Here is an 18,684-nt window from a genome sequence, read left to right as displayed (position 1 = left end):
GCAGTTGAGATGTATCTATAGTCTAAGCAGTTGAGAGTTTTTTTTGCCTCTTCCACTCTTTACAATTATTGCTTTGCCCTTTTCGTTTTCTTTGATTGACTTGCTCAGTAGGTTCGTCACCATGGGTGTCAGACTGCATAGCAAACTCCTCTAAGTCTTCTGATGAGCTTGATTGATTTGATTCAGGTTGATACAGAGCTTCAGAGTCACTACTGATATCAGATAGTAAATGTTCAGGACCACTTAGATGTTCAGTCATCGTCATATCACAATCTATATTTTATCTCAGGGCTGATTGTGTTGATACAATGTTCTCTGCTATCTTTATATCCGAAGGTTGCCTCAGCAATGATTTTGCTTATTCTAAAATTGGAGTTTTGATAGTCAAAGTATTATTAACCTCAGCGAAATCGAGTTCTATTTCTGAACCAATATTTTGAAAAGTGACTTCAAATGGATGCTCTAAGACTAAGAGTTCAAGTTCCGCTGCATTCCCAGGTTCAACTTGTAACGCCATATCGTCAGTGGTTCTTACGACTTCACAGGTTATTTGAGGTCCTGAAGAAAATAATCATTTTTAAATTTGATAATCGTTAATGCATCTCAGCAAAATATCATCTCCACTCCACATTTGTGGCGACATAATCTTATTTATTCTTACCATTAGTATCCGGACTATCCGGTGAAGTAATGTTGCTGACTGCTAAAGATACCAAGTACCGCCCACAACTTCCATTAATCATTTTAATAGCTTTTTACTAAATAATTTTCAACTAAATAAACAGTGTCACTGTAAAAAAACAGTGTCACTGTAAAACTGTCAATCGTGATTGGTGAACAAATAATTACTTTGGCAATAAATAAATGAGACAAAAAGTCATCATCATCATCAGTAGCACGACAACCCGGTGTGGGTCTTGGCCTCCTCCAACAGCTCCCTCCACCTGTCCCTATCCAGTGTGGCCGCTTTCCAATTTGGTACCCCTAGAACACGGCAGTCATTGGCAGCTCCATCCAACCAGCGAATCTATGGCCTGCCTCTTCTTCTACGCCCGATTGGATTGCCGGACATCATACGTACGTACATTCATACGGTGCACATGACCTAGCCATCGCAGTCCCCCAATCTTAATTGATTGAACTGCGCTGCAATCTTCGTATAGCCCGTAGAGCTCAGCAATATATCTTCTTCTCCAATTGGTGCCGTCCCTGATCGGTCCATATATACGGCGGAGAATTTTTCTTTAGTTTGAGACAAAAAGTAATGTTAGATTATCTGTAGAAAGAATCTTGAAAATTTTACTAAATCTGACAACAATAATGTAATTATAAAGTAGATTTTAAAAAACAGTGATTGGTAAATTACTTACATCGTATTATTTGACGAATTCTTTAGTATAAAGTCAAGAACGAGGAATAAAAACAAACAAAAACATTACTATCATTATGATGAGCTCTGACATACGACTGTTTGGCATGACCAATATCAATGACGTGTCGGTTCGTCTTTTTGCAAGTGTTGGGATAGTCGACTTCTTATTGGTCTAACGACATAAGACCTATTGGAGATGGTGTAGATGACTGGGCTGGTCACTATGGTGCAATAAAACAAAATTGAAATTTTTTTGACATACGACCTATTGCATTTACCACGACGATATAACCCTGCAGGTAGATTGTTTTTAGAAAAATGGCAATATCTTCTAAAATTTTCACCTATCTTAAAATAATATTCATATCGCATATTTTGAAAAAAATGTATCAGGCTCGCATAGAACCCTGCAGGTAGATTGTTTTAAAAAAATAACAATTTCTTCTAGAATTTTCACCTAGCTTAAAATAATATACATACCGCATTTTTTTTAAAAAATGTATTAGGCTCTATAAGATACTGCAGGTAGATTGTTTATGAAGAAATGGCAATGCCTTCTACAATTTTCACCTATTTAATTACTACGCTAAAAATAATATTGATATTCCATATTTAAAAAAAATGTATTAGGCTTTCATAATATAGATAAGGTATATTGTTTGTGAACAAAATATAAAATCATCATAATGTTCTATTTTTCAAATATTATCGATGCACTGGAAAAAATGTATTAGGCACTCATAAACTTATGTAGGTATATATTGCTTTATAATTAATTAAAGACAATTCGTTTTTGATTATTGTTTAATAGTTACCATGGTAATTTCTTTTAGAATTTTCGCATTTTTACTAAATTTAAATAATAAATAAAGATATTTTCATACTAGGGGAATGTATTAGGTTCTTATAAAATCCCTGTATAGTGTAGGTAGTAGATGATGGTTTATGAAATACAAAAGTAGGAGTCATGATACTATTTACTTTAGTCTACATTCTTATAAAAGCACTGGAATATGTCTAGGCACTCATACAACCCAGGCGATGCTTTTTTTTGAAGTTATACTTATATTGGCGCGTTTAGGAAAACAGATCAGAGTGTATTTTTTGCGTGTGACCAGTCGCGATGTAACACATAATTTTTATAATTTATATTGCATTCTGGTTGCGTAATACTTTGAAATATTTATCGCTGTGTTAGGCGGAATAAAATAATTTTAAACCAGCGGCACTTAAATAAGGGCCTTTTTCTGACTGTGTAATTTAACAAGATAATTAAAATAGTAAAATAGTAAATAATATTAATAAACACGGAATTAAGCAACAAGATAATTTTAAACCAGCGGCACTCCAATTCAACTTCTTACCAATAAGAAAAACAAATAATTTGGATAGTTCGATGAACCAAAGAAACACTTTTATTTATTTTGTGAACCTGATTCTAAATCACCACACCAGAGCTAGCCGAAGAATCTAGATTATTACAAGTTTTGTTTTTGTTTAGACGCCAAAGAAGAATAACTTCTAACGCGCGTACATAAGTACACACACCGATTTTGGCAATATTTTTGTTTGTTTGAAACTACATACTGTAATCTAAGCTCAAATTTTGTGGTGTGAATACGCAAAATAGATGCGATATGGTTGTCTGTTAATTTTAATCTTAAGTTTGATTTATTAATGCTCATTGTAGAAAATGTTTTTTCACAAATATTGGTACTTCCAAATAAAGAAGCGTTTTTAGCTATATTTGGATATACCTCAAGTAAAAATCCTTTGTAGAATTCAATTAAAATCTTATCATGATAAGATGTTTTTTTACTTCCACGTTCTCTTGCAAATCTATTTATTAAAACTGCATATTTACGGAAACAGCGTCTGTTTTACATAAAAAGGGATCTTGAAAAATAGATCCTTAGCAACCAAGGAATTTGCAATAAACATATTGAACAGTATATACAGTGATGCCACAGCATGCGTGAAACTCCACAAACGTTCGTGTAAATTCCCCATTATTAACAAAGGTGTCCGCCAAGGTGATACCATTTCACCTAGATTATTCACCGCTACTCTTGAGGACATATTTAGGAAACTTGATTGGGAGCAGAAAGGTGTTCCAATTAATGGGGAGCACCTCAATCACCTGCGCTTTGCAGATGATATTGTTATACTCTCACAAGACCCAAAAGAGTTGCAAGGTAGAATGCAAGAACTCGCGGATGTGAGTCAAACGGTCGGCCTAAAGATAAACGTCTCAAAGACAAAAGTGATGAGGAACTGTTTTTCGGACCCTGCTATTATCTCTATTAATGGCACCCAACTCGAACAAGTCAGCAGTTACGTCTATCTAGGACAGCAGGTGTCCATAGACGGAAGCATGCACGATGAAATTGCTCGCAGAACAAAGCTGGTATGGAGTGCTTTCGGACGTCTGTAACGACGGACTGTAACCGGACGAATAGTATCTTCAAGAGTGACCTACCATTATGTCTTAAGCGTAGGGTGTTCAACCAATGTGTGCTACCCGTGCTCACGTATGGCTGCGAGACGTGGACCCTCAATACGAGAGATGTCCAAAGGCTAAGAGTCGCACAGCGAGGCATGGAGAGGTGTATGTTGGGCATCACGCGAAAGGACCGTAAGAGAAACGAATGGGTTAGGAAGTAGACAGGAGTACGCGATGTAATAGACGTTGCCAAACAGCTGAAATGGAGATGGGCGGGGCACATTGCTCGCCGAAAGGACGGCCGCTGGACAAACGCCGTCATCCAGTGATACCCAAGGGGCACGAAACGGCCACAGGGTCGCCCTAAAAGCCGCTGGATTGACGAACTGGTAAAGTTCGGCGGAAATACGTGGCAGCGAACGACACAGGACCGAGAGAGTTGGAAGAAGCTTGGGGAGGCCTTCATCTAGCAGTGGATTGACCCCGGCCGATGATGATACATAGTTCATATCACAGAATAGATTAATAAATATCATTCCGATAGTCTATTCCCCAATACATTACATTTTGAAGCAGGTTTTTGAATGTGTGAGTTTCCTACGAAAATGAACCAAACATTATAGACGTGCAATAGTGTGTGATGCAACCTTCAATACACCAATATTGAATGAGCATCAATGCATACACCGAGAGCAGTTGTCAGTATTTGACGTGTGACATTCTTGACACGTCGTGTTTAATTTTATCTCATATTCTTCCACACTCGCGATCGGTTGTCTGTTACTCCACACCAGCACCGTCTTTAGATTAATAAAGCCTGAGCATATCTTTTTGCACAAGCAATGAACGGTCCACTGTTTAGCTGTCAAAATCAGATCCCAGATTGCTTGACATATTGATTCGCCCTTTCTCGTTTCAAATTGAATTATACAAAAATCTCAAATCAAAATATATTAACTATCAGTGTTATTTATAAATAATATACATTCCTGTTATTCATCACCAGGTCAAAGTCAGACTAGTATTTCACACAAAAACCGTTGGTAATATCGATTTCCAAAAAATATGTAGCATTGATCTATGCATTACATTTGTAGAAGGTGTGTTAATGCTAGTGTATTATTATTAGTATTATTATCATGTAACTTATCTATTCAAATCAAACCATTCCCTGTGTGAACACGACAGACGCGTCAGTATGAGCACTCTATAGAACAATGACAGGTCATCCATAGACAACAACGAGAGGGGCGGAAAAAGTAGGACCAGTCGTTGTGAATGTATCGGCTTTCTACTTTAGTCGCCAATGTCCACACTCAGAGTTCCCTGATAGAGTATATGCTTCATAACTTTGCACTCCAGCTCTAGGATGAAAATGATTTAAAATATTCTAAAAATATTTTTTTTACATGTATTGTTTGTCTATTTATTTATTAGTAAATAATATATTATATTAATACAAGTAAATATCATTTGATCTAATTTTATGCGAGGTAATTACGCAAAGAGGCTTATCAGTATAGTAAAGAATGCAAAAAAGTGCAAAGTTATAAAACGTTTACTCTGGCAACCCTTCGATATGCAGTATTAACTAAATTAGCCGTACAATTTTAGAATATTAATGGAAGGGGTTGCATTATTTTATTCTGCTTTAGGGCGGCACTTTACCTAAAGACGTCACTGTGTCTATGTGCTTGGTCAAACGGAATCTTTGATGGAATCTACTATTGTTATTGAATATAAACAATTATAGTTGATTACAGTGGCGCACCCAGGATTTATTATTGGGGGGGGGGGGCGAAGGAGGAGAATGGAAATTAGTCCCATAGGCTCTTTTTCTTCTTCATATAAATATTTTTACATAATTTCACAATACACGGCGATATCTTTGTACAGTTTCTCCTAGTTTTTATTAAATTGGAGGCATAGTGGCGGTAACCGGTGAGCGTGTCATCAGCGACTTGCGGATTGGAAGTGAACAGCGACCATGCTGGACATGTTTACCTAGTATGCTGAAACATTACTTAAATAATATCGGCTGTGCTACCCGCTTGGTCTAGAGCAGTGTTTCCCAAAGTGTGGTACGCATACCTCCTGGGGTACGGGAAGAGTTTGGTGGGGGTACGTGCTGCACCGGGTTATGGCTACGCCTGGTGCAACAAGCATTAATACAACATCCATGCGAGAAGGTTTATCGCATGCGGAAGAAGAGCAATTGTTGGAATTATTAGCTTTAGACGGATTCTTTGAAAATAAATATAAGGAGTGTACTCAAACAGCATTTAGCAGCAAATGCAACATGTGTATCCAGTTTTAACAGAGAAATTCCTGAAATACATTGCCTTTTTCAACTTCATATCTATGTGAAGTTGCTTTTTCAGCATTTGTAGACATTAAGTCAAAAAAGGAACAGCCTTTGGGTGTGGAACCGCGTCTCAGATTAAAATTAATAACCAGGGAACCAAATTATGATGATCTGTCGTTTCAACATAAATAATTTCATCCTTCTCATGGATTATAATGAATGTTATTTTTTACAATATAACTTTTATTTGTTGGTAGATATATGCATCTGTTCAACATAATACGAGTTGCTAGAGTTATAGGGGGCTAAATTAGTATAAATATAATTAACTTTACAGTAAATGTGTCTATTATGTTCCCTCCACAGATTTCCTTTTTTGGTTTCACTATTAAATTTGCTGAGGCGTGTCTCAGTTTGTAATAAGTAGGTTACATTTTTCTATGTAAAATCAACTTAATTATATGAAAAAATAGTAGATCTGGGATCTGTTTTATCTTCAATTTCATACAATCAAGCTCCATCGCCATATAAACTTTTATTTAAATTCCTTCGTCCCCACTAACTATAATCAATATATTTTATTCTCTGTATTCACTTTGTAATTTTATTCTCTGAGTACGAACTGTTATAAATTTTGTATTTTGAACAAAGTTTGTGATCGCGGGGCAAGAAGGATAAACTTTGATGAGATTTTGGGAGGAAACTACTGTCAGATAATTAATATAAGAATTTCATTTAGACGCTGTGCTTTCATTTCGTTCCCACTAATCTAGAGACTATTTACTATAAACGCTTGTGACTTAGAATATCAGTATAACAAACATCATATACCTACCTATATGAAAATTGCAAGGATATTTTCATATGTAGATATACGTATATGGAACATTTTGTGTCACGCTAAATTCCAATTATCAGATCTGTAGAGATTAATAAATAAATACACTCGTACTATGAAAATGCTGTGAAACAATAATACTCGTATGTAGTATCACATCTGAAAGTAAGGGAGAGAAGCTTTTGGTACTCCCTCTCACTGTGTTTGGTGTAGGATGACATCGTCTGCTGTTTATTACTTTGGATGATAAAAAAAATATGGATAATTTCATAGAAAAAAGGCGAAATTTAATTACTGGAGAATGATAAAAGTCATTACATTATGACGATACATTGATAAAGATATAAAGAAAAAATTGCGGTGGCAGTACCGCGCGAATCAAACGTTCGAGAAGGTCTGCGAATATTACATTTTCCTTGGCTTAAAAATTTCTGTCTCGTAATCAACGCTGCTCATATTTCTATGAGACTACCCGATAATGATTCTGGCCTCTTTCGGGTTCCATGGAATTTTATCTTTAGGGGATGGCGTCTTTTGGGGGTGTTATGTATGATTTAAATCAATAATATACGTTGTATATGTCATTTGTAAGGGATCTTGGCATTATGTTTGTCAGTAAACTTATAATTGCTAACTTATAATCACGATTACTATTTCTAAAAAGGCGCTACGAATATTGAGATTCGTCTTGCGCACTTTCGCCTCTTTTCGGATGTTACGGTAGGTATTAAAATTCTTTATAAAATCTTAGTTCGAACTTGCCTTGAGAGTGAGTATATTATTTGGGCACCCCATCAAATGAAGTATAGTGTTATGGTGAAGAGGGTTCAGCAGAAATTCTTGAGACTACTTTACTTGAGGCGGCATGGATACTATCCGTGGCATTATCCAACTGACTTTCAGGTATGTTGACATACTGTAGTCAGGAGGAATCTTTATTTGGCTATGTACCTTTTAGACTTAAAATTATCTAAATACGAACGCTGCCATTCTTGGCAGTGTTGACCTTAGTGTCCTTGATGCATCTTAGAAATCGGAAATATCAGTTGTATGTTCTGTCAAGGTGCACAACCAACCTTCCATTGGTAATTCCAATAGGGCGGGTAATAACTGTATTCAACTAAATCGTTTCGGATATTGATATATTTCACTTACGTGAGGATGAGTTTACGTAGTCGTTGTTTTTCAATTCTTAAAAAAGGGTCCACTCAGCTCATTCAGCGTAGGTACTTCAATGTAGGTAATTTACTGTTCTTACTTAATTAACTGTTCTATTTATTTGTTCTTAATACTTTTCTCATACTATTTGTTTAATTTGTCATGTCATATTGTAAACGTGTTGAATTTGTACCTTGTAAGTTCACTATATGTAAATAAAATTTAAATAAATAAATTTGAATATACTCCGTAGCTGCTGCAGTAGACCTCACATATAAGTACATATCAATATACCTACTTACTAGCAACACCTGATTTGGATTGCCGAACTACCTCACTTGTGGTAGTCTCATGGTGTCCATTGTAATCCTCTTGCGACCATACAGTGGTTACTCAAGCAAGAGCATGGCCGGCTTCCTTCAAATTGCACGATAGCATTTAAGGTGCAGGTAGGAAAGGGTACACATAGAACAAGGTGACCTGGGTGGCAACAATCCATGCGATTAATTGCAGCTTGCAGCTTCCCTGCGGTTTGGTTAACAACGTTTCATAGTGTGATTCCAGTTGTTCTTATAATATTTATAATAATATTTTCTCAGTGCTGAGGCTCACTAATTACAGTCGATTGAACGATTTTCATTGAATTGTTGTAATGATGCACATATATACAAAACGCCCGCTATAGTTCCCATGTTAGAATCATGGGTCTGGAACATACACAATATATTATTTTTCAATTTGTGTCTGGAGTCAGAGTGTGAACCAAATAGATTGAGCATGTGGCTAATATCCATTTCCAGTAAAAACAAAAATCGTATTAGGATCGGATAGGATAGGATGGATTAGGTCTGGTATAGTCAGTAAGAACTTATATATTAAATAAATCGGTTACTTAGAGTTTTACTGTACAGTATATTATCGTACCTAGGTTTAGGTATATCGTATATATATACCTACCAGTATCGCATAATATATTTAGATTCAAGCTTCACATGACTAATTAAAAACTACTTAATTACATTATAATAACTTAGAACCGTTGTGAATATATAAGGCAGCGTTTTAATAAATTTTAGTTTAAATCAACATACGTAGTTAAATATATTACAGTATAAGTACCCAAGCTGAGAGTAAACCTGAGTGACATAAACATTACTTTGGCCAAACTAATGGACTACATGTGAAGTTAATTTTTTTATAAAACATCAATCAATTGGTATGAAAGGAAAAGGTCAATGCTTTCTCGTTTACATGACAGATAATTATCGTAATGACGTATCAATATAGAACAATTGGTAAAATAAACAATACCGAGACAAATACAGTAAAAATATTATAACTGTACAAATGGGCAACCGCAGGATAAATGCAGTCATACGGTGGTATCTAAGGGGCACTAAACGACTACATGGACATTAAAAGGCAAGCTGAATCAACTCATTACATTTGGCAGATGTATGTAGGAGATGTACGTAACACCTGGGACCGATAAAAGTGAAATGTGCTAGTGGAGGTTATCATCCAGCAGTGAATCAACTTCGGCTGATGGCATTAAGAATAACGACAAGACCATATTGTAACAAATTATAAATCAACCTTCACAAAAATAATATAACCTAACTATAGCCCTCCCGATTAATATCACCAATGGGAGGTGAGTTCAAAAGTTTGTGAAAACCATAATATAGTATCATAAATATACGAATCAACACTACCAATAATGACATAGTTTTAATATATTATACCATGTATTATAATAGAGATTGAACCTGAATACAAATTAACTGAACAACATGTCGAGATCATGTAAAACAATTGTAAAAGAATCTATAAGGGCGGACGTGCTCAGCGTAGGTCAAAATAGAACTTTTATTGTATTTTCAATGCATGATCCTGGACATTCTATATAAAATAAATATAAAGGAAAATAAGGCTTCAAAATTATATAAATAGATTATCTACAACGTTTAAGGAATGTCCAGGATCATGCATTGAAAATACAATAAAAGTTCTATTTTGACCTACGCTGAGCACGTCCACCCTTAAGTATCTTCAAATTTTCCAGCAGTCTAAAACATTTACTATTCAACCATTTAAAAAAGCCTGCCGAGCCCTTATCTATTTATTACCTTACCTAAACTACGAGTATCTTAGGAGCAGAAAAATGATAATTTTATTTACTTTTCGTCTCGATGGAAAGACATATTATGTGAATGAGCGGAATCCTAAAAAGGAATGATCAGTACATTTAGATTAAATATGATAGTCTATTACATAAGTCGGCACGTAAGATGACCGGCGTTTTTGATGGGGATAATTAAATTGAGTCAGTGACGGAGGGAGGTTTTTAAAACAATATAATTTTCACATTTTTACTCTAAAAACCTTTTTAAAGGGTTACACACACACACGCACACATACACAAAGACATAATTTTCGCACAAAGCAGTCATATTATGGGCGATCACAGTGTGATTAACTATTTTGCTTTTTTATGCTGAATTCGTTGAATAGGTATTTGTTTACTGGATTCATTCTCAGGATCAAGCAAACGTCGAAAAAAGTACCAGACGCGAGTTCACAGCTTCAAAGACAGGCAATTTACTAGACAACCGTAGGCTAATGAAAATCTTTATAAAACAACTTCCATGTAAATTCTGCGCTATCGAAATTAGACGCAGAATCGATGAAAATGGCTATTGGCCTCCCAAATGACGTCATCAACAACAAGTCAGTTCTTCTATCTTGTCAGAGCATAGGTACATAATGAAATTTTGATTTCTTAGATAGTATCTAATAATCGGGGACATAAATATTAATACATGCCAGAATGACAGTTTTAACACTATGCATAATTCGGCAAAAATACGAAATCCAAATACAAAAGAACTGAATATTACTTATCTCGACATCAGCCATGAAATTAGTAGAAGAATTACACATGCAAATAAGTCCCATTACGGCTAAGACTTTACAGAGATATCTAAATAAAAACTGCAAAACTCCTCAACTAACCAAAACTCATCAGGCCTACATTGACAATGATCATACGGAATGTCTCTCAGAGAAGAAGGCAAAGGAGACAGGTAGGTTGTGTTGACAGGAACCTGATGTGGCGTGATGGCATTACCTTTCCTTCGTCTCCTTACCAAAGACAAGACTTCTGCGCAACTCCTGATGTAATACTTACAGATGTCACGTTTAGAGACCGTCATCTTGAAGGTAATTTACCTTCAAGGATGTATTTAGACTGGATTGCAAGATTATGATCGAAAAAAACAGTTTTCAAAAAAAATTGGTAGGTATATTATACCTACATAACAGTACGCATCCCGATGGATGGTGTAACTGTAACGTATATGCAATTGTTTAAGTCTGAGGGTCACAAAGTCACAAGTGAAAGGTTTTCTTGACCCGCCATTAAAAAAATCGTAATGTTCTAAACTAATTAATAAGAGTTAACTATTTGAAAAATATATGCCCCGGCATGTAACGCCGTAGGATATTGGAATATTTGGATAATACCAGGCAATCTTAATTTAATGCTCTAATAGACAATTGTTATGAGAGATTCATATGCTTCGCCGGCTATGTTCTTCAGGCTTTTATTTAGTAACGATGTAGAAATAGATCAGTGTGTATTATTAGTGCAGACACGCTACGAGCTGCATTTTTCATACTGTTTATAATTGAAACGTCAGCACATGCACATCAAGTACTTTTCAAAAATCATTGCCATGCAAAGGTGTGCTAGCATCTTAAAACATTGGAGGGTCTCTAACCCGAGAATGCGTTGTACAAGAACGTATTTCAGGTGGTTCAATAACTTTTCTACAGACATTATATTCTTTGGTTTTCACGAACGCGGAAAGAAGAAGAAGCAGTTATTCTGGAATACCGTGAATGTGATCTTGTTGGAGCAGTATAAAGGACACAAAAAACCTAAATGCTGACTTACTACGCTGACGTTGTCAATAATAAAGCAGAAACAAAGAAAACATTAGATTTTATATTCCCAACTGGGATTGATTGTAATTTTATATTTTAATGGAATAATATTAGTTATTAAATATAATATATAATCAATTATATGCACTAAGATAAAAAATAATATGTTTGAGCTTTCGTTCACCATATCCTCACCATATCAGTATCACAAGTGGTTCAATCTGTGTTTTAAAAACGATGTTTTGTTCATCTTCAAATATGTGATATTACCTACTTGTGTAGAGGGGATGCGAACATTTTCATTATTGTAGGGGCCATACAATAAGTTTGGAATGGAGAAAGTTGGGGGGATATGGTATACAAGGTAGCATATAGAATTATTATTGCAGTATGTAAAAATTCTCATACCATCGCCGGAAAACTGACTTTCCTAGATACAGCTATAGTAGACATTATGCTCAGATAATTTGTTGGAATTATTGACATCAACTAAGTGTTTTTTTTTTATCAAAGTAATAATCAATAATTCATACCCATCTATAATGACATACATTCCAGAAACTAGGTTTTTGACGGTAGCGGTAATAAAACTAAACATATATTTTGTTAAGTTTCCAAAAATTAATATTATCCAGGGACTAAGAAATCACAAAGCTAAAAGTTTCTGAGCTAGTCCCATATAACCCACAGTTATGTTTAAGCTTAAAATGTAGGTAGGTATTATACTGAGTTATCTAATGTATGTATATAAATGTGGATATCTATAAAACATACTATGCTGATAGATGAATTTCATAAAAAAAGAATCTTTTAAAACGGTATTATGATATTTTAAAATTGAAAAAAAAACTATTTTTCTATTATTTATGCATAAGAAACACGTAAGTATTATTGTGTATAAGAAGAATACAGTTGAATTCGTCTCAACAGGGTCCGTTTAAGGTTGCAATTAACCGCATGGATTGCCTCTACTTTTCGAGTTTACGGTGTTTTGTTCGCAGCTTGCCATAGATATACGTGGACACATCGTAATTCTTATGAAACCGACGAAAATTGATTGATAAAATAATTTAAACTGTTTAAATTAATATGTTAATTCACAACAGCCTAAAGTAGCTAACCTAGTTCTAGATGGAAAAAAATGAGACGTATGTGTATGATCGTAATAATTCATATCTTATTTTCATTTTCTCCATTTGTTATAAGATTTTTCCTGGCATTATGGAACCTGTATACCTATTGAAAGCAATTGAAGATGATTATGGCATGGCATTACTATTTCATTCTTAGTTTATCAACCAACCATTTTTTAATTATTTTTAATCCTGCCCACACTTCAATTATTTACTATTTTTCCACTTGAATAAACTACGCTGCAATCTTTGTACAGACTGTAGAGTTCAGTATTGTTTATTCTATTGAAATTGTCGCAGTCTGTGATTGACCTATAAATACGGCGGAGACTTGTCTTTAGAAAAGATTCAGGATTTTGCCTAGTTTAATGTTTACGATTTAAGGCATGTACCTATAAGCTTTGGAAGTGCGTTGTAAAGCATGCTTTTAGTTCAGCGAGATAGTTGGCGGAACTCAAAATAGCATGTATTTGGTGACAAGTTTATTTTGTTAATTTTCTTTGCGATATCATTATATAGGTTGCTGCTCAAACTTTAAAAAGTCACCCATAAATGTATGGAGAATATAAACACAATTAGTATTTCACGATTCAAATCCTTGAGCAGAGTGTTTTCAGTAATTTGTTCAAAAGAAAATTATTTCTGAAGTCAATATTATACCCGAAGTAATTTTTACGAAATTGACAAACAATAGAAGTGGTTTGTAAATTTTGTGTTGTGTCCCTGTGGCCGTGTTTCATAAATGGCCGCTCAGCCCCAGTGGCGCACCCAGGAATTATTATTGGGGGGGGCCCAAGAAGGAGAATGTAAATTAGTCCCATAGGCTCTTTTTCTTCTTCATATAAATATTTTTACATATTTTCACAATACATGGCGATATACATAGGGACATTTTCAACTAGTTGAAAATGTCCCTCTGAGGTGGACGAAACCGGTCCTAATCTATTTAATAAAAGTGGAATAAGTACTAAAAAAAAAATTACGTTTTATTAAATTAAAACAACAATACAATATTTATTCCGAATTCCACCGAAAAAAATGTTCTTTTGATTTACACCACCACCGTAGTGGGTGTAGTCGTTCTTTTCGCAGAATGTTGCAGATTTTTGGTATTTTAATATTTAGGTTGCAACATATTAATGTTGTTTTTATTTAATAAAACGCAATTTTTTATAGTACTTATTCCACTTTTAATTAATATATTAGGACCGGTTTCGTCCGCCTCAGTGGGACATTTTCAACTGAATACATTTTTTTTTTATTTTAAAACAATATTTATCAAACAAAATTCAAAGCGATAGAAATAATATAACAATAGGTACATAATAATTATCCGTCCAATAATACTCGTACCTTCCCAATAACAGACTAATTTAAAACTAATGAGGTTGGACATTAATATTTCATACTACGTCAGAGGCATTAAACAAATTATTTTAAATATTAACAAACCACAAAATATGAAACAATCTACACTTACAATAAAATTAATATCAACAAATAATTCTAATTAGTCAAAATTAGCAATAATTTTTTTTTTTTATATAAAAAATAAAATAAAATTATCAATTGAAGTGAGATGAAATAAAAAACAAATACAACCAAAATATGAGTCAGAATTCAATAAAAATAATAAATAATGTACAATATATAAAGTTATGTTATGACAATCCCAAATATTAAATATGGTACAATAATGGAGAAGACACAAAATATAATTGATCATTTAACAAATTAGAATTTGGCAAAAATTTATACCTATTAATTTCTAGGATTTCCTGTTTATCCAATTTTATAGATTTCTCATTCAAATGCAGGATTTTAAAATTTTTACTGATATTAAAAGAGTGATTATTTAAACTTAAATGATTTCCAAAAGCTGAAGATTCATTACCATTTTTGGCACAGGCTAAATGTTCTTTGATCCTAGTATTAAAGGATCGTCCCGTTTGTCCAACATATTTGGCATCACAAGAGTCACAACTTAATAGATAAATTCCACTTTGGTTAAGTTTATCTAATCTATCTTTAGTATTCACCAGTATATCCAACATATTAATTGAAAATGGACAAAAAAAGTATTATTGCCTTTAAATTATACACAACCTACTCAATACAACACAGCCTTATATCTCGTTTATCGGTCTTTTGTCTATTGCACTCGGTGTACCTAAACCATGGCCCCCACATCCTGAAACGGGCCCTCAGGCTAGGGCAGTGGTCGGCAAACTGCGGCTCTTTGGCCCTTTGAGTGCGACTCTGCCACAGATGCTCTCTGTCATATTTGACATGACTACAAAGAAGCAGCAAAGAAAATGGAAGAGGATAACCGTAAATGTAATGTTGAGTAGACCGAGACTTCGCGTTTATTCAAAACTTAAATGGCTTCCCGACCTGTATTTATGTGTCGGGAAAAATTGACGCATTCAAATTTAGAGAGATACTACAACTAAAAACTAGTAATTTTGCGCTAAATATTCTGTCGATGATGCAAAGAAGAAAGCAGCTGAGGAGAAGAGTCAAGAAAAATAAAGTTCTGTATTTAATTAGGTACTGAATAAAATCTTTCAACAATGTTAATATTGCAAGTTTTGTGGTAAAAAGATTTCCAAGAGAGGAAATCAAGAGTAAATTGAGAAATCGATTTATTGATGAGAACCTGGAATCGTGCTTAAAATTAAATCAACAACATACGAACCTGACTTACCCAAACTTTACAAGGAGATGCAAGGCCATTATTCACATTGAAATTGTCAGTCATTGTCATGATTCAATTGTATGGATACCTTACTTACAATTTAATTTTTATTAATAAATAAGATCATTATTACGTATGATATTCAGTTTTATTCAGTGTACCTACCTATAATTTAATTAGGACTTTAACTAAACTACCTACGTATATAATTTAAGTTTAAGAAATTTGGCTCTCAAAAGAAATCTCAATCGTTGTACTGTTGATATTTGGCTCTATTGACTAATGAGTTTGCCGACCACTGGGCTAGGGTATTTGACGGGCCCCCTATCAACCGCTTAGATTAAAGGCAGTGGGAAACACTACATTAACGCTTTTCGAATTGTGTTTTAGTTCAAATTGAGGGTACTTATTCAGTGAATTATTGGCGATTTTCAGTACGTCATATACTTTAATAATGGAGCTGTCGACACATAATAATCAGAAAATATATTGGACATTTATATAAATTAAAATGTTGATAGTCATGAAGTATAATAGCGCCGCAGGCGACTTTTTTTTACTATTAAAGCTAATTTATGATATGTGCTTATCTCACTTATCTGGTCAACCCGACACGCCGGGCCCCCCACAGCCCGGGCCCCCAGGCTAGACCTGTCAACCCTCCCCAGCCATGACCTATACCACTCCGGAATTCGGGTGGACACCGAGAATTTCATTAGGGAACGGGTTTCTAAAAAAACCTGACATTAGTGTTTCGAAATTTTTGTATTAGAAATTAAAATCTAAGAAATATTACTAAAAAGGGTACTGGAGAATTACAAATCATTTTTTGCCGTGTTGTTTGTCTAAGCCCAAGGTATAGTTTATTGGCTTTCGATTTCAATATGTAAAATCATTCTGATGATTTTCATATTTTGGGGGGGGGCCAAGGCCCCCTGGCCCCCCCCCTGGGTGCGCTACTGCAGTCAGCCATATAATTGTAGAAGAATATTAATTTTCAAATACGGCTGACGTTTCGGATTTAATATCAATAACAAATAAATATCCCTAAGATCTCCCGGTTTCGATTGATAATACTAAACTATCAACCCAGGCTTTGTTGCTGTTATTTGTGATTTCTGTTTCACGAATAATTGAAAAGCTCTCAACGTATCAAAATAATATGGGAACGGTCGCGAAATCCACTAATTACTAATAATTTCTAGATTCCACCACCGGTTATGATTTTGATGATGTATAAGTGCATTAATTTGTTTTTGAAGCTATACTTTTAGGCGCATTTGGAAAATCAGATCAGAGTGTATTTTTGGCGTGTGACATGTAACACATAATGTATTTTTTTACACAAAAAAACACTCAATTGCATTCGAATCAACGATTGTTCGGTTATCAGCTGAACGCACAACCATTACGCCACAGAATGATACTGCAATAGTGACGATTATATACAGTATAATATTATAGTTCAGAATTGTTCCGTTGCTAGGCAGCAAATTTATTATTGTCGGCCATTTGCAATTCCTTACGTAAACAAATTATTAAACGTCATAGTGGCAGTTGTTACTTTAAAAATAAAAACAACGATAAATAATAATTATATAATTCAGTAATATAAGTGTATATAAATAAACCAACGGCGTTCCAATAAGCGGTCCTTTTTCTTGAGTGTGTAATTTAACAAGATAATTAAGAGCTAGTCGAAGAATCTAGTTTATCACAAGTTTTGTTTTTGTTTTGTTACGCCAAAAAAGTATAACTTCTAATGCGCGTACATAAGTACACACACCGATTTTTTAAAAATATTATTTTTGAATAAGGTACTTCTCTAATGACTGCCTCAGGTGAGGTTCATATTGCTATTGCTCTCCTTCGATGACGCGGGTCATAAATGGCCACTTCAACGTTAGTCCGCAATTTCGGATGGGAATTTTCACGGTTCCAAAAATCTCCAGACGAGCCACGGGAGATGGCAAGTCACAGTGACGTCAGTGACGTGAATCGAAAGACGTTTCAGTTGCGCGACGTCGACTGGAATGCCAGTTAAGTGAAACTCGCCACTTTTAACTACTACAACCCACATTGGTTTTTAGTGGCGGGTGCTTATATTTATTTTTAGTGCTAGACTTAAAACTTTGCCTTCCAAATGGTGAAAAGGATATAGTTGGTTGGCATTGTGATTGGATTAGGGACTCTAAAGAACCATAAAATAACAATTTGAAATCAAAATTCATGAGGCTTTATTTTTTTACGGTATAATGCTGTCACTTCCAAACGTTGTATCGCAACATAGTGGTGTGTTGCCGTCAGTTGCTGGTTGTGACACGATTCTGTCTCATTTTAAGGGATATGCGTGCTTTGAAATGAAAATACTTAAAAAAAAAAACATATAACACAACAACGTGCAATTCACAAGAGTAATCACATACATACCATATTTTTGAACTCGCAATGTGACGCATATTCATCATTATATGCGCTTTTCACCAATCTGTAGTAAGAGAAACATATAGGTACTATCAGGGCTTTTTTTTGAAAAAAAGGTGCCGGAACTCACTTCTTACCAAACAATTTACCTATTGGAAAAACGTCATATATTTGAATGAAAGTTTATAGTGATTTTATAGCGTTTTTTAACACTGGCTTCATCTATCACCAAGCCAAAGGTCACATTTAATAAAGCTAATTTTTTAGACTTGTTGGCCAAAATGCGATCAATCAAACGTGAGTCATAACCGTTATTAAAAGCAATTTGTTTAATCGTCTTTAACTCCAAAGCAAAACTATTTTCG

The 18,684-nt window shown here is 34.6% G+C and overlaps 1 long non-coding RNA gene across 1 annotated transcript; it reads left to right on the top strand.

Moving 5' to 3' along the window:
* The first annotated feature begins 12,984 nt into the window (after positions 1–12,984).
* On the top strand, positions 12,985–18,267 carry LOC147079195 (uncharacterized). The gene is made up of 3 exons (XR_015070910.1): positions 12,985–13,604; positions 13,679–13,956; positions 16,865–18,267. It is a non-coding gene; the product is annotated as an uncharacterized LOC147079195 (long non-coding RNA).
* The last annotated feature ends 417 nt before the right edge of the window (positions 18,268–18,684 follow it).

Source organism: Rhyacophila brunnea, unplaced genomic scaffold (assembly GCF_057557595.1).
Source record: "Rhyacophila brunnea isolate RB1 unplaced genomic scaffold, BYU_Rbru_1.0 scaffold_10, whole genome shotgun sequence".
NCBI lineage: Eukaryota > Metazoa > Arthropoda > Insecta > Trichoptera > Rhyacophilidae > Rhyacophila > Rhyacophila brunnea.
This window is presented reverse-complemented; position numbering and strand designations above follow the sequence as displayed.